Source organism: Megalopta genalis, unplaced genomic scaffold (genome assembly GCF_051020955.1).
Source record: "Megalopta genalis isolate 19385.01 unplaced genomic scaffold, iyMegGena1_principal scaffold0050, whole genome shotgun sequence".
NCBI classification, from domain to species: domain Eukaryota; kingdom Metazoa; phylum Arthropoda; class Insecta; order Hymenoptera; family Halictidae; genus Megalopta; species Megalopta genalis.
In genome coordinates this window covers 1187228-1212261 of record NW_027476119.1, presented here as the reverse complement: position 1 = coordinate 1212261, position 25034 = coordinate 1187228, and the positions used below count along the sequence as shown (strand labels likewise).

General features: G+C 37.6%; 1 protein-coding gene and 1 long non-coding RNA gene across 6 annotated transcripts in view; one reads left to right on the top strand and one right to left on the bottom strand.

Annotated features, from left to right (window-relative positions):
* LOC143261380 (uncharacterized) overlaps positions 1-23752 on the bottom strand; it is a 75259-nt gene extending 51507 nt beyond the window's left edge. The window contains exon 1 of one of the 2 annotated variants that reach the window (XR_013035518.1): positions 23261-23752. This is a non-coding gene — a long non-coding RNA (uncharacterized LOC143261380). Of the gene's footprint in view, positions 1-1648; positions 4748-23260 lie in introns of those variants that run through there. The other variant, XR_013035517.1, reaches the window with a different exon arrangement.
* Atpalpha (sodium/potassium-transporting ATPase subunit alpha) overlaps positions 1-25034 on the top strand; it is a 200006-nt gene that overhangs the window by 55054 nt on the left and 119918 nt on the right. The gene's annotated exons all lie outside the window — the stretch shown is intronic.

Sequence of the window (25034 nt, the reverse complement as noted above, 5' to 3'; positions counted from 1 at the left end):
TATTTCAATGTTCATTACGTTATAATCGGACTGCGGATCTTTATGCAAAATAAAAATTTGGGTGCGTTCGTTGCAAGAAACAAGAATTGCGTAAACATTTATTTCTGTTTTGAATAATTTTAATGAGCTCTGAATTATTCAATTCGTATAATAGTGTCAGTGTCTTGTGTTTCATTTACTTGTTTTTACCACGAATGCATAAAATCCGCAGTCTAGTTACAACTATCGAACAATGGTATAAATGTCCAACGATAACATTTTGAAATTGTAATAATACAATTGCTGGCATACTTTTTGCTTTGAATATTCTACAACCTTTACAATTTGTCCCGTAGAAGCATTCTGTTAATTGATGTATCCGTTGTATATAATTTCAAAGCAGACATCCAACTGTATCTGTTCAACGTGCCAGTACTTCAACCCCTTAACGTATTATTTTATTCGCAGTTACTGCGATTAGAAATTTTTCGATTGCAATAATTTCTTAGAAGGCAAAGGAAATTAATGCTTACTGTGTCTGCCTAAATTTACTTGGATGCTTAAATGAGCCGTTTATTTTGAAAGTGGCATAAGTCACTTTGTTTTTAAGTCGATATATTTAAGGGTTTGCGTTTTAACACATTTCAAAATATGGATGCTAACTTTCGAGAAGATTACAGTATTTATCAGTATCTCAGGATACTGATATTTTTCTCAGTATAAATAATTTCGTATAAACATTAAAAAATCACCACTTTTCATTACGGTAAAGTGACTTATGCCACTTTCAAAATAAACGGCTCAAATATCGATGAACAAGAGACTAGAATTTTATTCCAATTTTAAAGGACAGAATAACATCTACTCTCGACGAAGTTATCACTAGAAACTTTCACGACGTTATACAAAGGACAATCGCAAGGAATTCCATCCAAGTTTCATTCAACACTGGCATAACGCCTTAAAAAAAGGAATATTATTTTTCTGTTAGTTCATTTAGTTGTACACACAGCTGCCGCAGAGTTTATCCACTGATCGCCGCCATTGTTCACGCGGCTAAGCGTAAGATGATCGCCGTCGAACGACGGCGGATGACTTCCGGTGGTGGGGGGGGGGGGGGGGGGGGAGCCATGCAGCGCCGCGACACGCTGAAATCGCGAAAGTTGCCTTTCGCTTGTTAAGCGTCTGCTAGACGACGGCAGAGTATACATATAACCTCCCACGCGCTCGAAGCCGAGCTTTGTGTTATCATTCCCGCGAGTCTGAGTTTCAAGTATTCCAATCAGCGGTTACGCGACAATTCCCGCGGGCGTCAGCCCATTCATTTTCCCCGCGGCATTGTCCAGAAACAGACTGCCGAGAAAGAAAGACAGATGCAGCGGCGGAATGAGGGACGGAGAGGGAGCGAGCGAGCGAAAGAGAGTGAGAGAGACGGCGACGAAGAGGGAGAGAGGCGTTCGTCGGAGGCATTCAGCGACACCGACTAATTTATCGCGCTCGAACGGGGGCTGCTGGCTCTCGATACTTCTCAAGGATGCCGCGGAGGAACGTGGCGGGCGTTATTCAACGGAGATTGCGGGGACGATGCCACGAGCCGGCCCGTGGAATACGCAAGTCGAGGCATTTAACTTTCATCGGGAAAGGGAATGAATGGGCGCGGCGTACTTACCCTCCGATAATCGATCCCGTTTCCCCACGTTTCGACCTTCGTTATCGGATCTTCCCGCAGCTAGAGATTCCTGGCCAGCACGGTTCCTCGAGCGATCCAATTTTGTCGGCTGCCTCGCAGAAAATAAATGAACGATCAGCATTTTTGCGTTCGACACGTTGCAATCGAGAGAGAATTTGTTTGCCGGCCCTGAATTTAACCCCGGCTAGTTTCCTAATTGCCATTTTGCGATCAAAGTGTCGTACACCATGGGATCAAGCAAGGTCGTTTTTTCGTGGACGACGATTCTTAGAAATATTGGGTTGGCAACTAAGTAATTGCCGATTTCAGTTATAGATGTCTCTCACTCCCATTTTTATGATATCCGTAAATGTTATACTATAAAATTATTATTATTATTATTATATTATTTTTTATTATCCGTGAACGTTAGCAACTGGACAAATTGAATGCAGCGATCAAGGAACAGCGACCAGAATTGGTCAATCGTAAAGGTGTCATTTTCCAGCAGGACAATGCTAGGCCGCACACGTCTTTGTCCACTCGGCAAAAATTGATGGATATTGATTGGGAATTGATGTTACACCCACCATATAGCCCTGATCTCGCGCCATCGGATTACCACTTATTTCGATCCCTGGACAACTCCCTTCGTGGTAAAACTTTGAACGATGATGACGCTGTAAAATCTCACTTAACTCAGTTTTTGGCCGAAAAGGATCAGACTTTCTACGAGCGTGGAATTTTCAAGTTGTCAGAGAGACGGCAAAAGGTCATCGAACAAAATGAAAAATACATTACAGATTAAACTTCATTTCAAGTAAAAACAAATTTTTTATTTCATTGAACAAATCGGCAATTACTTAGTTGCCAACCCAATGTTAATCCTTTGCACTGCGATTTTCTGTCGCAGTTTACGTTACGTTTACGAATCGTGAGAGATTTTCCATCGTAGAAATTGTTAAGATACATTTCGTGGGGAATTTATTCCACAAAGTTTCATTTAGACACACATATACGGTAATTAGGGTATGGAGTTGGGATGTTATAGGGTAATGGAGTCGGTTACCGTGGGATGACCAAGTGCTGTATCTTTGGGTTGTTTTTAATAAACTCTATATTTATCGAATAAAACATATTAAATTTTTCTGTTGAAAAATAAACAAAATAAAAGAATACGAATTTCTCATTCGAAAAATATGAAGTCAATTATGTCCGGAAACAAACCAAAGGCACAGCGATTAGTCATCCCACAGTAATCGGCTCCACTACCCTATTGTAGTTAGATCGCAGATTTCATGCATTTATGACAAAAATGAATAGATGAAAAATAGCAGAAACATTTATACCATTTGAAAATATCATCGTATTGCTGTCAACTCATTAAAATGATCATGAATTGAAATAAATGTCTTCATAGTTCCTACATACTGTAATTAATGAAGACAATTTTTATTTTGGATAAGAATCCGCGGTCTGTTTAAAAATCGCTTGTTATTTTGTATTTGATTGCCAACATAAGGATTTAATTATTTCTTTGCAATTTTTAGCGATCTCGACATTGACAATACGGCGATATTTTCTCGCAAACAATTAAAAGAAGAATTTGTACTAAGGCTATTTTTTACTTAACTATCGTTAGAGAGATTATTCGAGGTTGAACATGGAACTCTCTCGGCGTACTTACGTTTTATGACTGTATTTTATGAGGCTCTCGCAATCCAATACAAGCGGAAAAAATGGCGATCTATTTTTCCATGGACTATAGTGCTTGTCATTGTGATCCATTCGCGCGTATTTGCATTTTTATGGAAAAATCTGTGAAATTCGATAGAACTCCGTCTCGTTTGCGTACCGTTGCGGTAAATTAAATTTGAAACGGAGCTAAATTAAATTTGCTGCGCGAAATTTGGTCAAAAATCGTGTTTGATAAATTCAGTAAGGAGACGTTTCTACAACGATTCGCGATCGACTTTTACTATCGCAGAAACAGGCCATTCATTAATCGGCCTCCACCCCTGCTATAACTCCGCAATTGCACGAAAAGCAATAAGGAATTTATTCAATTTGAATAAAACGGCTGATTCGTTTTCCACGGATGAATCGGATAAACGGATTTTTCTGCAATTTTCTCCGTAAACGCAAACAATCGAGGCCCGTTTACAGTTTCACTCGATCAGCAATTTGCAATCTGGAAAGTATTACAAAAATTGATTTTTAAATGCATGGCTGATAGGTTCCATTAACTTTTCACCCGTTTCAACGTTGCGACGACGCTTTGTGCGTTGCGTTTTCACCTTTTCGAAGGAATATTCCAAGCACGGTGCGCGCAACACAGTGATGCGACATTAAATCTACGCGAAAATATCGCGGCAAAAGACGAGCATGCGTCAACGGAAGCCACAAAAATTCCAGAAAAATACAATCTGGCTTGAGAACGTGCGCCGACGCACGCGTACACGCGCGCGCTCTCTCTCACTTTTCCGCGCATTGTGAAAGCAGACCCTTTGAACTATCGGCCTGTGCATTTAATTTTTTGTCCGCCGAAAAGTGGAACAGATCCAGATGCAACAGTTTTGATATGCGACAACGGTCTTGTCCGCTTTCGACGTTCACCGTGTGGATCTACCTTTTTACATCGAGAACCGGTCGGCGTCTGAGCAATTGCGGCCTCTTCTACTGCGGGATAACATCGCGGACCCCATCGCCGCGCCTCGGTATTAAATTCTTTTGAGATACTCACGCTGAAATTCTTTCTGGACATTCGAAACGGCTCCACAGTTTTTAATTAAACGATTATTCATAGAAACGAGTGCCGGTGGACGCGTCCCAGCGGCTACGACCTCCGCTGTTGCTAATGAAAATCATTAGAGCCTGTTCTGCTTCGCATACTAGAACTTAAAAAGTCGACCGAGACGGTTGTATCGTTTCGACAAGTGTCCTGCCACTGTTTCTGGATATTTTCATTTGTATTGCATAACGTTCCATCATTTGCGTCGGAGTAAACCTAACGAGCCTTAAAAGTAACCAACTTGTAACATTTATTTAATATTTATTTAGTGTTTATTTAATACTTATTTAATATCTATTTAATATTTAGTTAATACTTATTTAATATTTATTTAATGTTTATTTAATGTTTATTTAGTATTTATTTAGTACTTATTTAATATCTATTTTGTATTTACTCAATACCTATTTGACGTCTATTTAATATTTAGTTAATACTTATTTAATATTTATTTAATGTTTATTTAATATTTCTTTAGTACTTATTTAATATCTATTTAGTATTTATTTAATACTTATTTAATATCTATTTAATATTTATTTAATGTTTATATAATATCTATTTAGACCTTTTGCGACTTGTAGTATATAATGTACGCTTGGATTAACAAAATTCAATCACTTCTTATGAAAGAGTTTTATCTTGCTTGGTAGGTTAAAGTGTCCTTTCCCAGCTTCTTCAGAACTCTGAAGCAGGTGAAGTGTATTAAACTTCTATCATTCTATTTATTTCTCGTTACGTGCACTTCCCCTCGAAAGAAGACTCATTTCCACCGAGCCAGTTCCTTGGTTCGAAATTTCGAAAAACACCGCCCGAGAAAAATATTCGATTGTTTGTGCGGTAAACAATGGCCCGTTCTTTCGCAGCGGAAAGGGACGAGCTGATGCTCGACATCCACCGAGTTCGCACATTGTGGAGCAGACATTTTATTGCCGTGCTCTGTAGCCGTCGACGTTCCGCTTCCAATATTTTTCAAATTTTAACTGTCACGTCTGTCGGCACGTATTCGACGTCACAAGTATCGGCTAGATATTCGAAACGGATCCCCGTGGAAGAGAATTTTATTCTACATTTTGCGACACCGCTGTTCATGAATATTCGCTGATTTTGAAGCTATACTTTAAAGCTAGTCTATTGAACAGGTATTCTTATTTAGGATCGTCATTGAATGAAGACGTTTTGCAATTGAATGCTGACTAAACTGTGTGATTAAATTCGCATTTAAATAGTGAATTCTCATTAATTGTTGCAAAACATTCTTTATATAAGGGAAATAAAATGGACCGCAGATTTTATGCACTTATAACAGAGTTTAGTTAGGCAAATGCAGAACAGTGAATATATTACAAGAATTTACGAATATTGCCCGATTATTTTCAATTCATAAAAATTGGTAAGGGAAGAAATACATTTATCCTTGCATAAAGATCCTCAATCTGATTATTTGAGCTCGTAGATTTGACGTATCTTTGATAAACGCGTGTACTTGCATTTTTATTATACATTTACAGTATACAAATCAAAATCATTTAATAATATCCGACGCATTATTTGCAGCTTATCAAAATTGTCGTCGGAAAACATTTTATTCGACTCAGATTTTTTTTGCAATCGACCCAAACAATTTTTATCCCACACAAAAAATTTCTAATAATTAACATAATATCTTTCAAGATCAACAATTTTTGTCTTCGTAAAGTCTGTACCAATAGGATGTCACACCAAATATCATTTAAATAGAGTAATTGTTTTCAATGATACCTATATTATTTTGTATTCGATGTGCATTGTTTCCAATTACTTCATACCTAAATGTAACCTAAACACATTGCCAAGTGGTTCGTCTAAGGTAAATTCTCCGCGAGCAAAGGGTTGATGTTTCTGAATGCGGAACGTCCCAGCGCATTTACAAGTTTGTAAGTGTCACGAGCGAATAAAGGTCGGCAGCCCGGCGATTGTTGTAAGTAATCGAAGGCTTTCGAGTGTTTTCCGGCTATATAAGGGTCGTAAAAGGAAACGAAGTCCGATCGGAGATCGTTAGAACCCAGCGGAACGTTCCTCGAGCGCGTTTCCACGGCGTCTGACCATTCACGGGGCGACTCTACTTGAACCATCAGGCTGCAAACCGGTGTTTCTTCGGAGCACGCCCTTTGTTGCACCAGGTCGGTCTAAATAATTAAAGCGGCCGCGTCGCGATGAAAGAACGCCGGGAATTCTGTTGGACTTTAATTACTCGTGGAGGATATCCACTTTCGGCCGGATACTTTGCTGAATAATTCTTTTTCTTTTTTTTCTCTTCTTTTTTTTTTCATTTAATTCCGGCGCACGCCCGCCGTTTCTCTTTCACGCTGTTGAATGCGTCTCGATCCGTGACGAACGCAGCGGCAACAAACACGCCGTTTCAACGAGGCTTCCTCGTGAATGTAACGCGGCTAATGAAACGGGCTGCAAAAACAAAAAGAGTACGTTGTCCTGGCTCCACGGTATCCGTCAGTCTATGGAGCCGGAATTTTCGAGAATAATAAGCATATGATAATAAATAATATGTAATTTTATAAATTAACTTAACCGATTTAGCGATTCTGTGGACTTCTCTCGAGTCTTCGCTCAACTCTTTATGTCATATCGTTATCCACATTATATGTTATAATATTTCTCTTTTTCTTTTTTGTTCGTACTCTGTTCGATTGTTATTGTACCTTTGTATTGATTAAGGAAGAGTTCATCCCTTCAACTCTAGATTACGCAGTACAAAAAACAGCTGTTTTATATTAGTTCATAACAATAACAATAAGACATTTATTCTGTTGTTTTAACAAGTGTTATTGTAACATTTACCGTAAGTAATATATAAATGGAATAAATAACTCATAAATGTATTATTTACGATATGAATAATCGTAAATTAAAAGATTATCTAGTGTTAAAAGAATAAACAATATTATTATTATTATTATTATTATTATTATTATTATTATTATTATTATTATTATTACTATCAATACAGAGTTGGTTTCGATTTTCTTGATAGGAATCACTCGACGGATTATCGTTTTTCTACCTTCAATGAGCAACCTAAAATTGTATAAACTAATCCGCAGATTTTTACATCTTTCGTTGTCCGTAGCTTGTTCGAATTGCTAAGATGTACAAACGCATTTTAAACATTTTTGTCGCATGAAAAAGTTGAAAACGAGGGTTTCTTTTTCGTCATTCCAAATAATAACAGAATTGAAAAAAGGTATTTTAGTAATTGCATCTGCAGACCTTGTTATCTAACATCTCTCAAAAATATTCAAGTCATTTAGTCCAGTTTCAAAAAAGTTATTGCATTTTAAAAGGTGTAAGAATACTTCAGCTCGTCACCGTATATCGAACAAACCGAATGTCACTAGGATTTTGAGAATACAAAAGGATTAAATTAATATTTGCTGCGGTATTCTAGTTCTGATGTTATTAAAATTAGATGTTGCATTTCTTCGAAACGTTGTCATTTCTTCATGACGAGTATACTCGTCGAAAACAGCTAACTGATTAAAAAGTATATATACTTCGATATACTTTATTAAATTACATATTTAAAGAAATATTAAAAGAAATATGAAGAAAATCAAACGTGCCCAGTATGATTATAGTAATTTACACGCTGTGGGACCTTTCCGAATTAATATTCGGCATTTAACCCGTTAAAGACACAGTGCTTCGTTCGACAACGAAATTCTGTAACTCTCAGCAAGTCGTCGCACAATGAGCCGGATCAAGAAATAATCGATGACATCTTATTGTAGCTCTCTTTTGAACCATTAAAGATATTGCAATGAAATCTTTCCCCAAAAATATTTAAAAAATGGTCATTTTGATCTATAGATAATTAAATATTTTCTGCATTTGCTAAACAATAATTTTTAATTAATTTAACACAAAATCTATCGCGGTCAAAGTGACCGCTTTCTTATTTTGCAATTCTGCAAAGTTCCGAGACTCTTTCGTGGAAAACGCTTGAATAAGTTATATTATTGGAACAAGTTTTATGATAAAAACTTTACCAATTCTAAACAAATTCGGTCTTCTCACATTTGTGAAGCAGTACATGCCAGTTAGTATTACTGCTTTTGTTAGGTTTCATATTAACATTGACGTTTTTTATAAAAAAGAAAATTGTTTAAATATAATGTTACAAATTATTTGTAAGCAATAAAAATCAACTGGATATCGATATGAGAAAATTAGGTTTTTGTCAGAAAGTCACTAAAATCTTCGATCCGGCCGAATGTGCGTCGTGAGTGCGCCGTGGAGACCGAGAGCTCGGATAGAATTCAATATTTACACTATTTCGAATTTAATCCTCGAGCCGGCGGATTCTTTGAAGTGAACCAACGTCCTCCGACCGAAAATCCACGGTCCTCTCCCCATGGATTAAGCGGGGCCCCTTTGGGAGTCCACGGTCGGGGACGAGTTCACGCGGAGACGAACGCATCCAGGACGATCGATGCCGAGGAGAGCGAGCCGGCCGAGGCTTTATCAGAGTCTGGGAACGGTTCCCGGGAACTGGTCCGTTCGTTTGGAAAACCAATGACCCTATTCGTCTCCGCCAATACGCTACAGTCTCCTCGATACACCCGTCGCCAATTCTTTGGAAATATCAGGAGAGAATGGCGACGATTCTGGCTCCCGACCGGCAGCTATTCTCGCTCGGAGGATGCGAAAACTGCTGATCGGGGTTGATGCCGGATCCTTTAGCCGAGCGTTTGTTAGGCTGGATTAAGCTTAAGATGGTGGACGATCGTTTCGGCCCGGGGAAAGAATTCCCATCGCGCTCAGACGTCGAGGAAGTGGCTCGTGTCGAAGCAAGGTTTATGCATACCGTGGCACGAACTTCGGAAATGCTCCACCGGAAAAGATTCTTCAGCGAATCCTGCCCGTTTTTGTTCCACGATTCGATCATTTCTCCACGGGAAATTTTATGCTCGAACTCGATTGCGTTTTTGCGGACGCAAATATCGAAATTCGTTAACCGACCTCGGTTGTAATATTTTGTTTAATAGACCGTGGATTTGCGTGCGAAATAAAAATTGTCCGCATCGATCGCGAGAAATAGAAACTGTATATTAAGTTCGCTCTTTCTTAAATTATATCAACAGATTTAAAACAGTTGGATTAAAGGTATTTTCAATTGCAAGACGCAGTGCATCGAATCTGCAGTCTAATGATATATATATATATTTTTTCTTTATTATTATTCTTTATTATTTTTTCTTCATTATTATATATAATGACAAAGACTATTGCATTTTAAAAGAAAGATTCTAGTATGAACATGTTGCCGACTTGATCATTGCAGCACAGCCATGTTGTTATGCATCTTGGAATATCAAAGTTATTAATAAAAAATGACCTCGACTCTGGGTCAGTTGTAACGCAAATTACATTTAATTTAAAGAAATCAAGGAAGATTATTATTCGAGGAAAATTATAATAATACATAAGGATAGGTAAACTAAGAAATACACAGTATAAAAAATTATCCATGTATTTTTCTCATTATTCAGTATCGCAGTTGTGGCAAACATAAATTATTTTGATCGGTGCATGCTTCGTGTGCCCAGTCTTTGCAATAACAGCATCGGAACCGGTTATCTTTTGATTTGATTTTGCTGTAAGATTTCTGGCACACAAGACAATAAATTTTCTTTATTTACTTTTCCTTTTTCCTTTTGATTTTTGTATATTTTTGATCTTTAGGATTTTCTGTATTATTTTCCCTGCTGTTGTTACAATCGTCCCCGATAACACTTTTACGGTTCCTGATATTGTAAAACTATTTCTAGGAGAAATTTTGACGTACACTTCTTCATCGAAGTATATATTATAATATAAATCATGCGAGGTTTAAACAAATCCAGTCTTGCGTTGTTATAAAACAATACACGATAACCGCGTTTGAGGCTCGATAGTTCTAGCGATGATATTCAATTAAATTTATTTTAGTAACAAGCAATGTTTAGGTGCATCCTGTTATGATCGTCAAATTATTTAAAATTTATTTGTATAGAAGAATATCATTTTTTAAATTCATTTCAAAGTCACCGGTGACCGACATGGCGTTTAACGTGTTAACAATTTCTTCATTAGAACGAGACAATTTCGTTCGTTGAATATCTTCATTCCTAGATTTTCATAACAGAAAAATCAAATTTTCTTTCGATTTGAGACATATAACATTCATATTTAGTAGAAAACGAGCGAAACGTTCACCGTGATTCTGACTCGCTCGCACAAGTCTTACATTTTCAACAAAGTTTTATATGTTTTACATGTAACAGAATTTAGTAGCGTAAAAATTATTTCGGAAAAATTATATAATCTATTTCCAACCGTCGCGTTTGGTTAGTTTAATCCTTTCTACCGTCGCGTTCTGACCTGAATAGACGCTAGCAAGTTTCGTTGACATTATCCGCGAAGATTCCCACTCGAATGAAAGTGATAAATTGTTTCTTGATCCCGATCGGCCTCGAGCGAACCACCAGGTTGCACCGTGAATCCACCTGTAGATCGATTTCAGGTCCGGCAAAGTAGAACGTGTTGTGCGCTGCGCAAACCGTTGACGGTGCAGCGAAGCGCACGAACGCGGACTGCGCGGGATGTGCAGAGCGGAGTGCATCGTGTGCACTTAAACGAGCTCAATCGTACGCGACCCCATTTAAATAACGACGAATTGGATCCCGGAGTGTCTCGTTTTCTCTACGACTGCGACGACGACGATGACGACGACGACGACGACGACGACGACGACGACGACGACGACGACGACGACGACGACGACGACGACGACGACGACGACGACGACGACGACGACGACGACGACGACGACGACGACGACGACGACAACGACGTTGCTCCGCAATCTTTGCTCGGAGCAAAAGAGCGAAGCGGAGCAAAGGCAGCGAGCGTCTTGCTCTCCTCGGTTTCCCGTCTCAACCGGCTTCTCCCGAGAAGTTCGGAACAATCCGGTTGCCGCCGGTTGCGCCAGGTATTCCTTACCGGCAAATTGAGTTCCGGCGATTTCGTTAACGTCAGCACTTTGCTGCTGACCGGCCACGATTTCTTGTAATCGAGACGATTAATCGAGGCGACGCGACGCGGAGATCGCGTCGTCGCCGCGCCTCGGAATAGTAGCGTGACGATCTAGGAACGGTGTCCTTGGCGACGCTGGATCGGTAAAAATGATCGCAGTAGTTACAAAACAACTGTATCTTTATTGCGTTAACGCCGGAACCGTTGAAGTTCCCTTGCGAGAAGTTATTAAGTAAATTGGTTCGCTCGCGCACGTGTCGCAATAGGAGCCGATCGAAACTGCGATGGTACAGTTCCTGTATTTCTAGCGTTGATTCGTAAATACAAGCACACGCGTTCTCGAAGTAACGAAAAAAGTATCCATCGTGGAACGCTTTCCAAGATTATCGTCGATTCGATTGTGAATCGAGAAGTGTTACCGTTGAATATTTGTATTACTGCTCGATAAATCGATGTTTCTAAATAACTTTATGAATCTTGAAATTATATAGTGTGTTCCAAAATTATGGTAGTTCCGGGAAATTAGAGATTCCTGAAGTCATTCGAAGCAACTTTACCCGTTACAAAAATTTTCTCCGAGGCATCGTTAACAAATTATTAACGAAAAACACTAACCAATGAGAGGCGAGCTCGGCAGGCGCGCGGCGGCTAAGTTCCGCTTTATTGGCTCGGCCGCCTAACGCCAAGCGAGTTCGCTCCTGATTGGTGAGTGTTTTTCGTCAATCATTCGTTAACGATGCCTCGGAGAAAATTTTTGTAAAGGAAAAAGTTTCTTCAAATTATCTCAGAAACCCATCATTTCCCGGAAATACCATAATTTTAGGACACCCTGTATTTGATGATCTGATGATTTTATAATCTATCATTGGACACCGTTCTCGTACCACGCCTCCGTATTCCACAAATCGGGACCATGAAAAAACTACACAATATGGAACACTATGTTCTTGCTGAGGAAACACCCTGTTCGTATGAACATTTTGTTTAAAACTGATTGTTACAATCAGTATGTGGATTTGTGTATGTGGATTTATAAAAAACAGTGTCCATAAATATAAGATAGAATTGTCACAAGAAAATGTCACAATTCAGCGGTGGTCAGCTTTCTCTGAAAACATCATAAATTTGACGAATGAAATTTCTTTCTCACTAAAATTGCAATTCAAACAACAAATTTTTACGACGAATGTACCCGTCATAATGCAAAGTCTATTGCCTTTTCTCTATAACAATTATATTCGTAAAAGAAACAGCTAACCGAGTAACAGCAATGCTAACGAAACAAGCAAATTTTATAATGTAATCAAATTGCAACTTGTTTAGGACGCGGAGGATCTTTAAGTAGATATTATACATTCAGTGAATTACCGTAGACATAATCTTCTGCGAGCACCTCGGCAGCGTTAGCGAAGTAAAGAAATCGCCAGCCATGGAAATGTAAATTGGAAAATGACTGTAAGCAGCGACGAAAGATTAAGCAAATTTTGTGAATTATAAGCTGTTGGCTCCGGATAGAAGTTATTTACCGTACCTCTCGCTTAACGAGTATTACAGTCTAGCAAAGTCGGTTTAAAAAGTCAGCACAACACTTGGTTGGCTGACCTCGCAAGATTTCGAACAAATATCATTAGCTCGGAAGCATCCTCTACCGCGAGCGTTCGGTCGGAATCGCAAGCAGAGAGCAAACATTAACGTTCCAACCATAGCTACGCGCAAACACGGAAACCCAAAAAAGAATACATGTTGAAAGAAAGTGGAAAGGAACGGAATAAAATAGTGGACCTCTAAAACGCTCGAGGAGTATTCGCATAATCGTTAATTGTTTACATCGCTTAATTGTAAACTGTAACCTTCTCTGCGACACGCTAGTCTTCTTTAATAGTTCTTTCAGCTCATGCAGAATCTCTATAGTCGCTACGAACAAAATTGAGAATATATATTCCCAATATATATATATATATATAATATAACAATATAACATATGTATAAAGCATATGTAAATATGTATTACGCAATTTTTTTTACGTAAATTCACCTTTAAGGAATGGAAATGAACCCCAAATATTCAGCCATTTTTTTATTTCATTGCAATAATTCCTTCGTCCAAATCTATCATGTGGTATACGACTGGTTAATTGTTTAAACAATTGGAAAAAGTTCCTAATTCTTTTTATTAGATTTAGGGAAAAGAAGTAACTTCTTTTGGAAGATCTTTCTTCTACGAGATAAAATATAGCTGAATATTTAGGGGTTAATTTCCATCCCTTAACCCTTTCGCTACGGCGGTTCAGTCCGCCGTAGCGCCCCTCCTGAACGGAACCACCCGCCGAAATTGTGCACATTGCGCGTGGATAGTGTATTTGGGAAGAAAAGGGATTTTTCTTTAAAACAATATAGTTATAATTTCTGCATAAGGTATAAAGTTATTTAATAGGTAAAAAAAGTTTCATTAACAATGGAAAAAGTGAAGAAATAATATATAATATACAGTAATAAAATAAAACATAATATTCATAATACACAAAACATAATACATAATAATTAGTCCTAAAGTTAGTACTTTCGATTTTCTATCCCTTTATGACATGTAACACAATAATAATGGGAAATGCTGGTAGAACAAATATAACTTGAATGGTGTGTCGTTTATTTCGGACTGTCGTTTGTTTGTTTCGTCAAAAGATTCACGCAATAGTAACAAGAGGCGGTGCAGTCCAAAAATTAGGTCGCGATTTTACCAGCATGTCGGATATATCCGGCGTTCGGCTCCGCGAGTGTTCATATGGATGACGGATATATCCGTCGTTCGGAGCGAAAGGGTTAAAGGTGAATTTACGTAAAAACAGTTTTTTGAATTTCCGAATTGGGGATCATCCTTCGTAACTCTACTAATATTTTTAATAATTTCCACTTCTTTATCTTCTGCAACAGAGGGATTTTCAAAAGTACGAAATTCTTCAAATACTTTTACCATCCTTCTGCTAAACCATGGTTCTCGCGTGGAAATCTTCCTAGGGATTTTATTTGTCGGACGAACAGGCTTTACACTGACCACTTGCAATTAGCTGCCTCCCTCTTTAAAATTAAGCCGGCTTCTCATACAAAATGTGAGTGCGGCTGCTTAGAACAGAATCTCAACCATGTAATATGGCAATGCCTCAACCTTGACTACAGAAGGAATGGCTTAATAAATAAACTGTGTAGCATGGTTCGTTTCCCAGCCTACACAATGGACTCATTTCCAAGCAAACTATACGTCACTCCCTTTTGCCGTGTGTCCACAAATTCTTGAAAAATCATAGACTCCATCTTAAAATGAATCCTTCGCAGTCGAGTGGTCACTCTAAGTCACCATTAAAAATTTTGTCAAATATAAAAAAGAAAATATTGTCGAATTGGTTTATATTTAAAAAACAAACTGTATGTATAACTGTTGCATGAGTGGCAAAATTCAAATTAATATGTACGAAATGCAATAAATTATATAAAACGGAAATACTATCGATCAGAAAAACTACTTCGAATTTTAAATTAAAATGTTACCGACTGCAATGGACTGCGGGTCACGGATCGAGCTTTGCTCGCGTCTAACGCGGGAAAATCAGTGAATTTTGAAAAAATCCGCTTTTTGAAAAACATATAATATTTGCGAAATTGACGATAAGATTTCGATAACAAGTATATAACGAGATTTTTTACGCGTTCACAGAGAGATTCTTTCAAATATATAACGAAATTAAGAAAAATTAAACTTTTCAAAAAGGTATTAACATTAGATTTACGGAGCACAAAAAACAGCTGTTTTATGTTAGCTTATAAAAGTAACAATAAGACATTTATTCTGATTTTTAACAAGCGTTATTGCAACATTTGCCGTGAATAACATGTAAATTGAATAAATAACTCGTAAATGTATGTTTACGATATGAATAATCCTAAATTAAATAATTAGTGACCTTGCTACTGCACATGGTGTGTTAATATAATTTGCTGATATGTATTGCGCATGCTGCTGATAACGTAATAAAAAACAGAAGGATTTCCTTCCTAAAAAAATCAAATAAATAAAGAAAGAAAGAAAGAAATAAGCGGGAACGCAACGATAGCTCAGGTCTTATTTTCCGACAGCATCTGTTGGTCGCGCGACGACGGGCGATAAGGCGAAAGAATGGCGTGAAACCGCACGCGTGTGTCTCGTGTCTCGTGTCTTCCGCAATAGTTGGCGGTTATCGCGGGAAAAGTCAAGGTGAGGACGATCAACCTGCGATCGTCTGGGCCGCGTCATCAAGAAGTTACGTGAACCCCCGGTTATTGAAACGCAGAAGAGGGAGGAACGAGGAGAGAAGACCTTGTCGATAGCCAAGTATCCAATAACTGGTCGACGCTATCGCCAGTCGTCCGAGACCGCCAGTCGCCGGTTTTCCGGTTTGAACTGGATAGGAACGTCGGGGCGCCGGTTCATTGTTCCTCTCGGAACGACTGGTGGAAGCAGAACTTTGGCATCGGAGCGCGCGCACCTGTCACGACTGCGCTGCCTCGCCTTCCTTTTTCACCGCACCTCATGAAACCTCGAATTATACCGGCGTTTTTTTCTCACGTTCGTCGAATCGCTCGAATATCGCCCCAGTTCATCTCGGCTTGCTCGTTTGCTGGTTCGATACCGGCGCTCTCTGCTCCGGTGTTTAACACGTCGACGCTTGTTATTTGACTACAGTCGCCGCGGAAAGCATGCCGACCCATTTTCAAACCAGAGCTGTGCTAATTCAATTACGTAATTCAGTTTCGCAATTTAATTACATTGTATTTCAATTATATAGTACAATTTTTTTTTCAACTACGTTCGTAATTCGTTTATATAATCCAAACCTTTACGTTAATTCCATTGCTAATTATTTATTTTTGAAATACGATGGAATTGAAATACAATAGAATTGAAATATGATGAAATTGAAATACAATTGAACTGAAATACGATTGAATTGAAATAGAGTGGAATTGAAATACATTTGAATTGAAATACAATTGAATCGAAATACGATAGAATTGGAATATGAAGTAATTGAAATAGAGTTCTTCAAATTACAGACCAAAATTTTGAATTCAATTATTTACATCGTAATTCATGATTTCGTGGTTCAGCTTTCAAGCTCCTAGTTTTGAGAAAAATCTGAAACTCTCTCTCTGAATCATGGTTACACTGCAGCAAAAGTGGTACTTTCAAGTACTGCATTTATATTTATGCCAGATAGATAGATTCCGATTATCCTCGCTTCTTTGAGACAATGAGACGCTATCGAGTCCGTCTTCTATGAATATTTACATACAATGGCCCACAAAAGTGTTCGTACACCTTTTAAAACGCAATAACTTTTTTAAAACTAGACTAAGGAACTTGAATTTTTGTCAAATGATAGCGGGACTATAATCTCCCAGACAAGAAAAATGCTTTTTTAAAATTTTGTTACGATTCAACTAACGGAGATTGGAAATATTTGATTTAGATATTTTCTAAATGTCTCATAAAATATTTCGTCGTAATAAATAATCGACAACTGCAAAGCGATCTTTTTTATTGCTTTAAGCGTGATAATATAACTTCCCACTGCGAAGAAAAAGGTTCCCATTATGATACGAGTTGAACAAAAGTTGATTTCCTGGTTAACCCTTTGGAGTCTATCGGGACATACGTGTCCCACATATGTATTTCGTACGCATATTGGAAGAAATGAATCCCGTTTTTCCACAATACACGAATATACCAGTCTTAGAACGCATACCGCGCACATATCTGTTTACATGTAACCAATGGGACACGTATGTCCCAGCCTTTAGCGTCTAAAAGGGATAACCTACACTAATAAAATCAACATTTTCTGTTATTAGCATCTAAATGTACGTAAAACTTGACTTCAGATATAACGCAAATTAACGAAAAATAAATCCGACCCCAAAGGGTTAACGGGTAAACCAGTGTAATAAGAACTGAACAGATTGGTTTGTCTAAAAAATGCACCTAATAACATGATATCCCAGGCGATCCGTTCCATATTATTACAAGTTTATGAAAACGGCACTAGTGACGTCTTTGACTGACAGTTTTGGTACCTCGCCAGGAATGACGACAGGGATTTCCTATTATTGCCACGCCGCGCCGCGCCGCGTTCGGTTGACGTCAAGGTTTTGCGTACGTTGGTCTTGTGCTCGGAGTTTCAACGTGATTTCATAATACAGCAGCCCATAATCCGTACGGTTAATCCTTCCTGTATCATTTCGTCCAGAGATGCAATTAACTTCGTTCCATATTCATCTCGAGCCAGAATTAAATTACGATTGGAATTCTGCACTGGTCAAGCACTATCAATGCAAAATAAGGACACGCAAGATGATCTACGGACATTCATGCGAACATAAAAATATTCTGCAACTGTTACCAAAAATCAGGAGCCTCACGGAAACATCTTTTCTTCGATAATTGATATATTCTTTACTGTAGGCGCACATTTTATAACAAATTGTTATAATCAATTATTCTAACAAATTTTGATATATTTATATTTATTGTAATGCATAAATCATTCTGATAAATTGTTATAGATACTCTTTTTTTTATAATAATTTGTTAGAACAATTTATATATTCTTTATTATAGACACACATTTTATAACAAATTGTTATAATCAATTATTCTAACAAATTTTGATTTACTTATTTTAATATATATGTAATGCATAAATTATTCTGATAAATCATTTTAAATATTCTTTATTATAGATACTCTTTTTTTACAATAATTTATTAGAACACTTTATATATTCTTGAATTTCTGTAATTGTTTGAACGTTTGAAGTTGCATTTGCTCATTTTTGGCATAAACGATGCATATAATCTATGCATAAACGGTTAAAAATTCGATCGATGCGTTCGCGAAATTCGAAATTTTGGTTAGCTCAGGGGATTCGAGCACAATGGGAGGAATGCGAAATACATGCAGTGAAATCGTTACGAGACTGACATTGACAGGGTCCGATCACGATCTCGGCGAATTTTTCTTCGTTAACGCGACGCAAACGTGTCGGCGATATACGGGCGTGTAGCGCGGTGACCAGTCTATCTTCGTTCCGCAATGCATGCTTATCTAGAGAGCCAGCTATTTCCGGCTCCCGAGGGACATTAGCGGCAGACACCAGTCGAAGATAATATCCGAGGGCAATAGTTGCCAGCGTGCATCCATCCCACCGGTGTTCCCCCGGTTTTCGGTTCAGGTGACGCGAAAGCTCGCAACCGCTGCAATCCGGCTGTGAAATTAATCCCCGATGCCATCCTCCGTGAATGATCCCTCGATCGATCGGACCGTTTATTAATATTCCTCATTAATTGTTCATTTTATTCGCATACACGCAAATTCCTTTCGAGTTTAAACGGAACATCGAGATAATATTTGGGAGGTCCCTACCAGGGCTCGGTCATAAAATACAAAGCTAAATGAGCCGTCGAAAGCAGAATGTCAATGTAAAGTCGAAAGAGTTCATTTGCGGGTAAAATGCAACAACGGAAATAATCGTAATTCTCTCGTTTAAGTTACCTTCAAGGTTTAACTTAAAATGATAAGAAAATATGAAATGAAATATTAAATTAAATATGAAACGAAATATTATATTAAACTAAATGTGAAATGAGATATTATAAACTAAATATGAAACGAAATATTAAACTAAAATATGATTTAATAATATCAACCTAGCAAAAGATCGACTTACACTTTTGCCTTGATCGGCTTAAATGATTGGATTGCAAAAACTCATTCGCAGGAAACAATCGAATGCATTTTTTAAGTGTACGATATCATGATTTTTCATATGAATTAATATGATTTCGTATTTCACGTAGGGAACGTTAAATGAATTTCGCAAATATAATTATTTAAAATCGTAGCACATAGCGTGATATTTAGAGAATTCGTAGTTTCTCTTTGACGACAATTTAATCATATTTTATAAGATGATACGATGCATTTTATACGATAAATAAAAATAAATATAACTATGTATGCTAACGACGCTGGTAGCGAACGTGTTAAAGTGGCGAAAGCTCGAGATAAATTCAGTCTTGCCATCGTTAAGTGGCAACGCACGCTAATAGCTTTTAGTGCTTGGTAGATTTATTGTTTGTATTTAACCCGTTGAACAACAATGTCTTCTTTCTTGTTTTATACGCTCGTAACCAGTTTTGACAAATTTCATTGTTTTTATTCGTCCATCGGAAATTACAGTCGAAAGTTATCGTTTTCACACATTGATACAAATATCCAGCGTGGAAAATGGAAATATCAATTTGGCTGGTCGTGTACGCCAAACCACGATCAAGTTCAAAGGTTTTGATGTCGCGAACTCGTTGGGCAGTACGAAATAGTTGTTAATAACATTATATACGCGATTGCTAAACGTCGGAAAACCGGCTCGACGCGGAACAGTCGAACGCCAAACGATATTTACGTCGGGCACACGCGCCCGCTCTAACAACGCGTGAATTTTGAAAAATGACTCGTTTTACACAGATCACGTGACAGACAGCTCGAATTTCGTAGAACATCTGCGGTCCTGTTATAACATACGAGACGATCAAATTGTTCGCAGCGCAAACGAACATTAACACTTGTAGAACGTATTTTTATCTTTTTTCAGCATAATTCTGCCCGGCACAATTCCAGAGAAGAACGATTCTACGTTCTTTTTTTTTTTATTTCCATTGTGACATATTTTTGCGCGACCTGCGAATTTTTGTGCGTATTGTCGCGAAGACAGAATTACTTCTTCGAGAAAGATTAACACGAAAAACAAAGCTTTACTACCACTGCGGTTTATTCGCACTTCGTCCACGTTAATTTATTGTAGTTCGTCGATGTTAAAAATTGCGGTTCGTTTATGAACCAAAGTTGTAAGTTTACACGAATGTGGAAAGGATCGGATCGAGATGAAAATATCTTTACATTGAGGCTAATTGTCGGATAGAGCGTAACGAACATCGAATCGCTCGGTTACTGTTCCCAGGCGGTTATGATCGTTACGCAACGAATAATTAATTTGTTAGACTCGTGGAATCCGTTGGGAAAGCTTCCGAAAGGGACGATCCGTTCGAAGAATACCACGAATCTAATTCTCCGTGATTGACGAGCTCAGGCTGAAATCGTTCCGAAAAATTACAGAAAATTTCAGACAATGATCATAAAAGCTCGGATAAAGTTTGCCGAGGTCGTTGAAATCACGGAGAATAAAGGGGAAGCGAATCGCTTATGGTCGGGCACAGCTTAAACCAGTGGAATTGGCTGTACGCAATCGAGTAAGGAGAAGCGGATCGTCCGTGGTCAGACGTTATTTTCAAACCGATATGATGGACGTTGTATGAAATCGGCTACGGGAAAATGGATCGCCTATGGTCAGACGCAAACCAATGCTACCGTACAGATTCCATAAGTGGCGGAGGAAACATTTTCCTGCGCACAATATTTAAAACAGCAATATAGAACAGAAATACAGAATATTCTCCAATTGTCGCTCAGCTTGTAAACAAAAATAAAAAGTAATAAAATAATAATAAAATAAAACGAAAAGATACGATTATATTCGAACCTCGCGATTCGTTTTTATAGTTGTCGATTATCAACAACTATAAAAACGAGCCGCGAGGCTCGAATAATCGTTTCTCCTCTTCCCAAATTTGTTCATTTTTGTTTACAAGCTGAAGGACAATTTTGGGGAGAATTTATTGTATATTGAAACTGATTTATGGTCTGGTGTACATCTTATAGATGAACGAATAACTTTTAGCTATATTATATTCGTCATAAATTATTCTATCTATTTATTACGAATATAATTCATTATTATTGATAATTCTTTAAAATTCTTTACTCGAATGAACTGTTTGAATGTGATAATGCGAATTGTTTTAATAAACAATGCAAAAAACTATGAGATAAACTATGATAGATAAACTATGCAAAAAACATAATTTCTGTACGAAGAAATTCTTATTCGAATAAAATCTTGTTCGGATACATTTTTCTCTAGATAAATTTGCATTCGATTGCATATTTATTCGGTAGCGTCGAATAGAATTTTATTCGTTAGTCTCGTTATCTCTTGCCCGTCATTTGCGCTAACAAAACACGAAACTTGACGGTTTTATTTCTGATGTAACCGACATAAATAATAACTCGTATTCACGCTCTCTCGTCGTAAATATTCTGCTTCACGAAATTTGCTTGTTTGTATTACTTAAATGGAGTCATATTGTGTGATGTATACCATTAGACGAAACATTAGATTAATACGTTGCAACTAGACTGCAGATCTCTGTGCGAAATGAAAATTGTATTAACCCCTTCAGGACTAAGGGAAACATTTTTCCCTATTTTAAAATTAGCGATTTTCGTATTTAATTACTGGTCATTTTTTGCCAGCACACAACAAAAAGCAAAATGCGGAAAAAATGAAAAGATGCGCAAATTGTACTAAACGCGCGGCAGGGAAAATAGGACGCATAATATGCGTGCTATGTGGAATGTTCATCTTTGCTTCACAACCAAAAGAAGTGCACATCATTTTGTATAGTAATATTATTTCATAATTTTGTATTATTATAATTAAAATTTTGTTATAATAAATCAATAAATAAAGGACATTGCATAATAAGCTTAACCATATATTTTGTGTCATCTTTATAGTCTATTGTGTGAGAACAATATTTTTCATAAAATTCCAAAAAAGCTAGATATTGTTGTGTATTTTTCTCATGATTTTTATTTATTTTTACGTCTAAACAAACTAAAATAAACAGTTACATACTAATATTTACCCTTAGCAACCTTATGGTCCTGTAAGGATCAATGGGAGGTTCTGGTCTAAAGCGAAATTATAAAAATTACCAAAGCTGTAAGCCTTATCAAGTAAAACTTTAAAAACGTTTTCCTCAAAACATCGTTTTACGAACCGGTGGGGCAAATATCTCGAAAGCTAATTAATCAATTTAAGTGAATTCTTCTTTTAATAAAGAATATACTTTCTCGCAGACGGTGAACCTTTAACATGTCAAGTTTCCCGAAATTTACTAATTTTTGAGGAATGTAGAATTGTTGCAAATCGATGAAAAATGTGATGCTTGACTTTCAAATGCCACAGAATAATTAAGCGAGAGTTATTTCTTTTTTTTATACTTTCACAGGATCGCTGTCTTGGAAATGTGACGCATATTTGATTTTTTGGTTTTCGACTTTACAGTCGAGCAGCGAAACGTTCCACCGTTCAAAGAGAATTTGTTGACAAACCCTATAGATCGTGGCCCATTCGTTTTTAATAGTTACAGTAAAAAAAAAGTAACTCTCGATTATCATCTTATTTATTTTTTATTTTACGTATTATCTTATTTGCTCTAAAAATCTCATAAAAATGACCTTCTTTGTAGCCTTCTGATCGAAATCACCCCTTAAATAGAAAATATCTTCTGTTCACCAATTTGGTTATATTGAAAATAATGTATCAGTATTCTCCAATTCGTTCAGTCTTCTTCTCTTCAATTCAGTCTATTCAGCGTTGTTCCGAGCGCAGATAATTTACCGTCTAATTATAACGAAGGGATCGTCGGCGGCCATATTTCATGCCGCAACGAACCGATTAATACGCGCGGTTCTACAAAAGTGTGAGAAAAATTCGAACGGAGTGAGAACGCGCTAACTAAATCGTGCATCTCACCAGACGTGGGCTCGCGCCGCCATATTGCCGGCCCAGAAACAGTCCTCCGTGGAGCGTGCACCGTCCTACTTGCCCAACTACAGCCAATTGCACCATATCCACGCGTGGTTCACGAGGGGTTCACTGTCACCGGCGTGCACAAAGGGAACAGGTCCAGAACTGGGACCGCGCGTGGACCGGTTCACGGGATCAACGGAGCGCGGAATTGTGTCTCGATTGAGGAAGTTCGAATAAAGGAGCGAACCTTATCGTCGGGCGGCCGGGTATTCAATAATTGCTGAGCGCTAATCGAGCCGAGCCGGGACCGACGGGCTTACCGGTTTGAACCGGTCCGGACCACGCTCTCGACGATTCGGTGAATGGCTGCTCGAACCGGAAAGAACCAGCGGAGGCGTCATTCACGAGGAGCAAAGACCGAGGCGACGCGACGCGACGCGGGGCTCTCGTATTCCACGCGTACGCGTCGATACGCTTTTAGACGCGTGCACACTCCTCTCCGTTCTCTTGCCCTCTCGTCACGGATTTGTTTGCAAACACGCTCGGACTCCACTCGATCGTGACGCGTCGTTCTTCCTCCCCGCGACGGAATCGCGGGGAAACGAGCTATTTGCGAATCTGTCAACATCCAAGGGGCTTTTCCATTTTTTGGAATCTTTATCAGGGAAACTGCACACGATTCTTTTGCTGTCTGCTTCATGGCTTTATCGATCTTGGAAAATGTTACAGTTATTTTTTTAACCCTAGAACGCGTCCCTCATATTTTAAAATTTATTTTAAATATTCTCATTTCAAATTCATTTTAAATTTATTTTAAATATTCATCTTACATTCATTTTAAATTTATTTTAAATATTTATTTTAAATATTGTTTATTATTTTAAAAATATAATTAAACGTATTATTATATGTATAATACATATTGTAGGTTACATAATATATAGCCTCAATACTGTAGCATTTATTTACACGTTTACAGACAAATTAAAAATTCCGTGGAGTTGTCAACAACCCCAGGGAATCGTTCTAGGATTAATAATTTGTAATAATTAATATAGCAAATATCATGGATCGTCATGCTGCACAAAATTTGTCGACCGTTTCATGTGCGTAATTGAATTATATTAAATGATTTTAACTCCAATTTGGTGAATCAGAATAAAATATATAATATTATATATATAAATATAATTAATATGATTCATATATATATAAAGAAATATATAACGTATCGGTACTATCTGGTTCATCAAACGATAAAGTGATGTTTGCCGAACAGACAGACCAAATTCGAAAGTAATTGATTCGGTGGTTAATGGAAATATCGTGCACGTTATCTGCAAAATTTAGTTAAGGTTAATTTATATGCACAAGCGCATCAAGATTTACGAATTTTTACATGAAATTTGTTTGGTTAGCCTTAAGACATTCAGCTAAAAAATCGATTCTTCTTTTACTCCAAAAATGGGATTCCTTTTAACCAGAATTCAATGTTGTAGTCGTTATCTGTATGAATTTGATTTAATGAATTAATTAATAATTAATGAATTTGAATAACATAGTGGATTATATAAATAATGCAATTTCTAGTACGTGTGATTTGTTAAACGAGGTTAGTACAAAGTTTAGTAAATCGCACTGTTTTAAAACCGTGTTAGAACATGACGTAACAGCTGTACTGTCGTAATTTATGCGTGTGTTGCAAGAATATTGATTGCGTTTCAAATTGCAGGACGTAAGCTTCTTTTAATTCCGATGTAATATCAATATGTGCTGC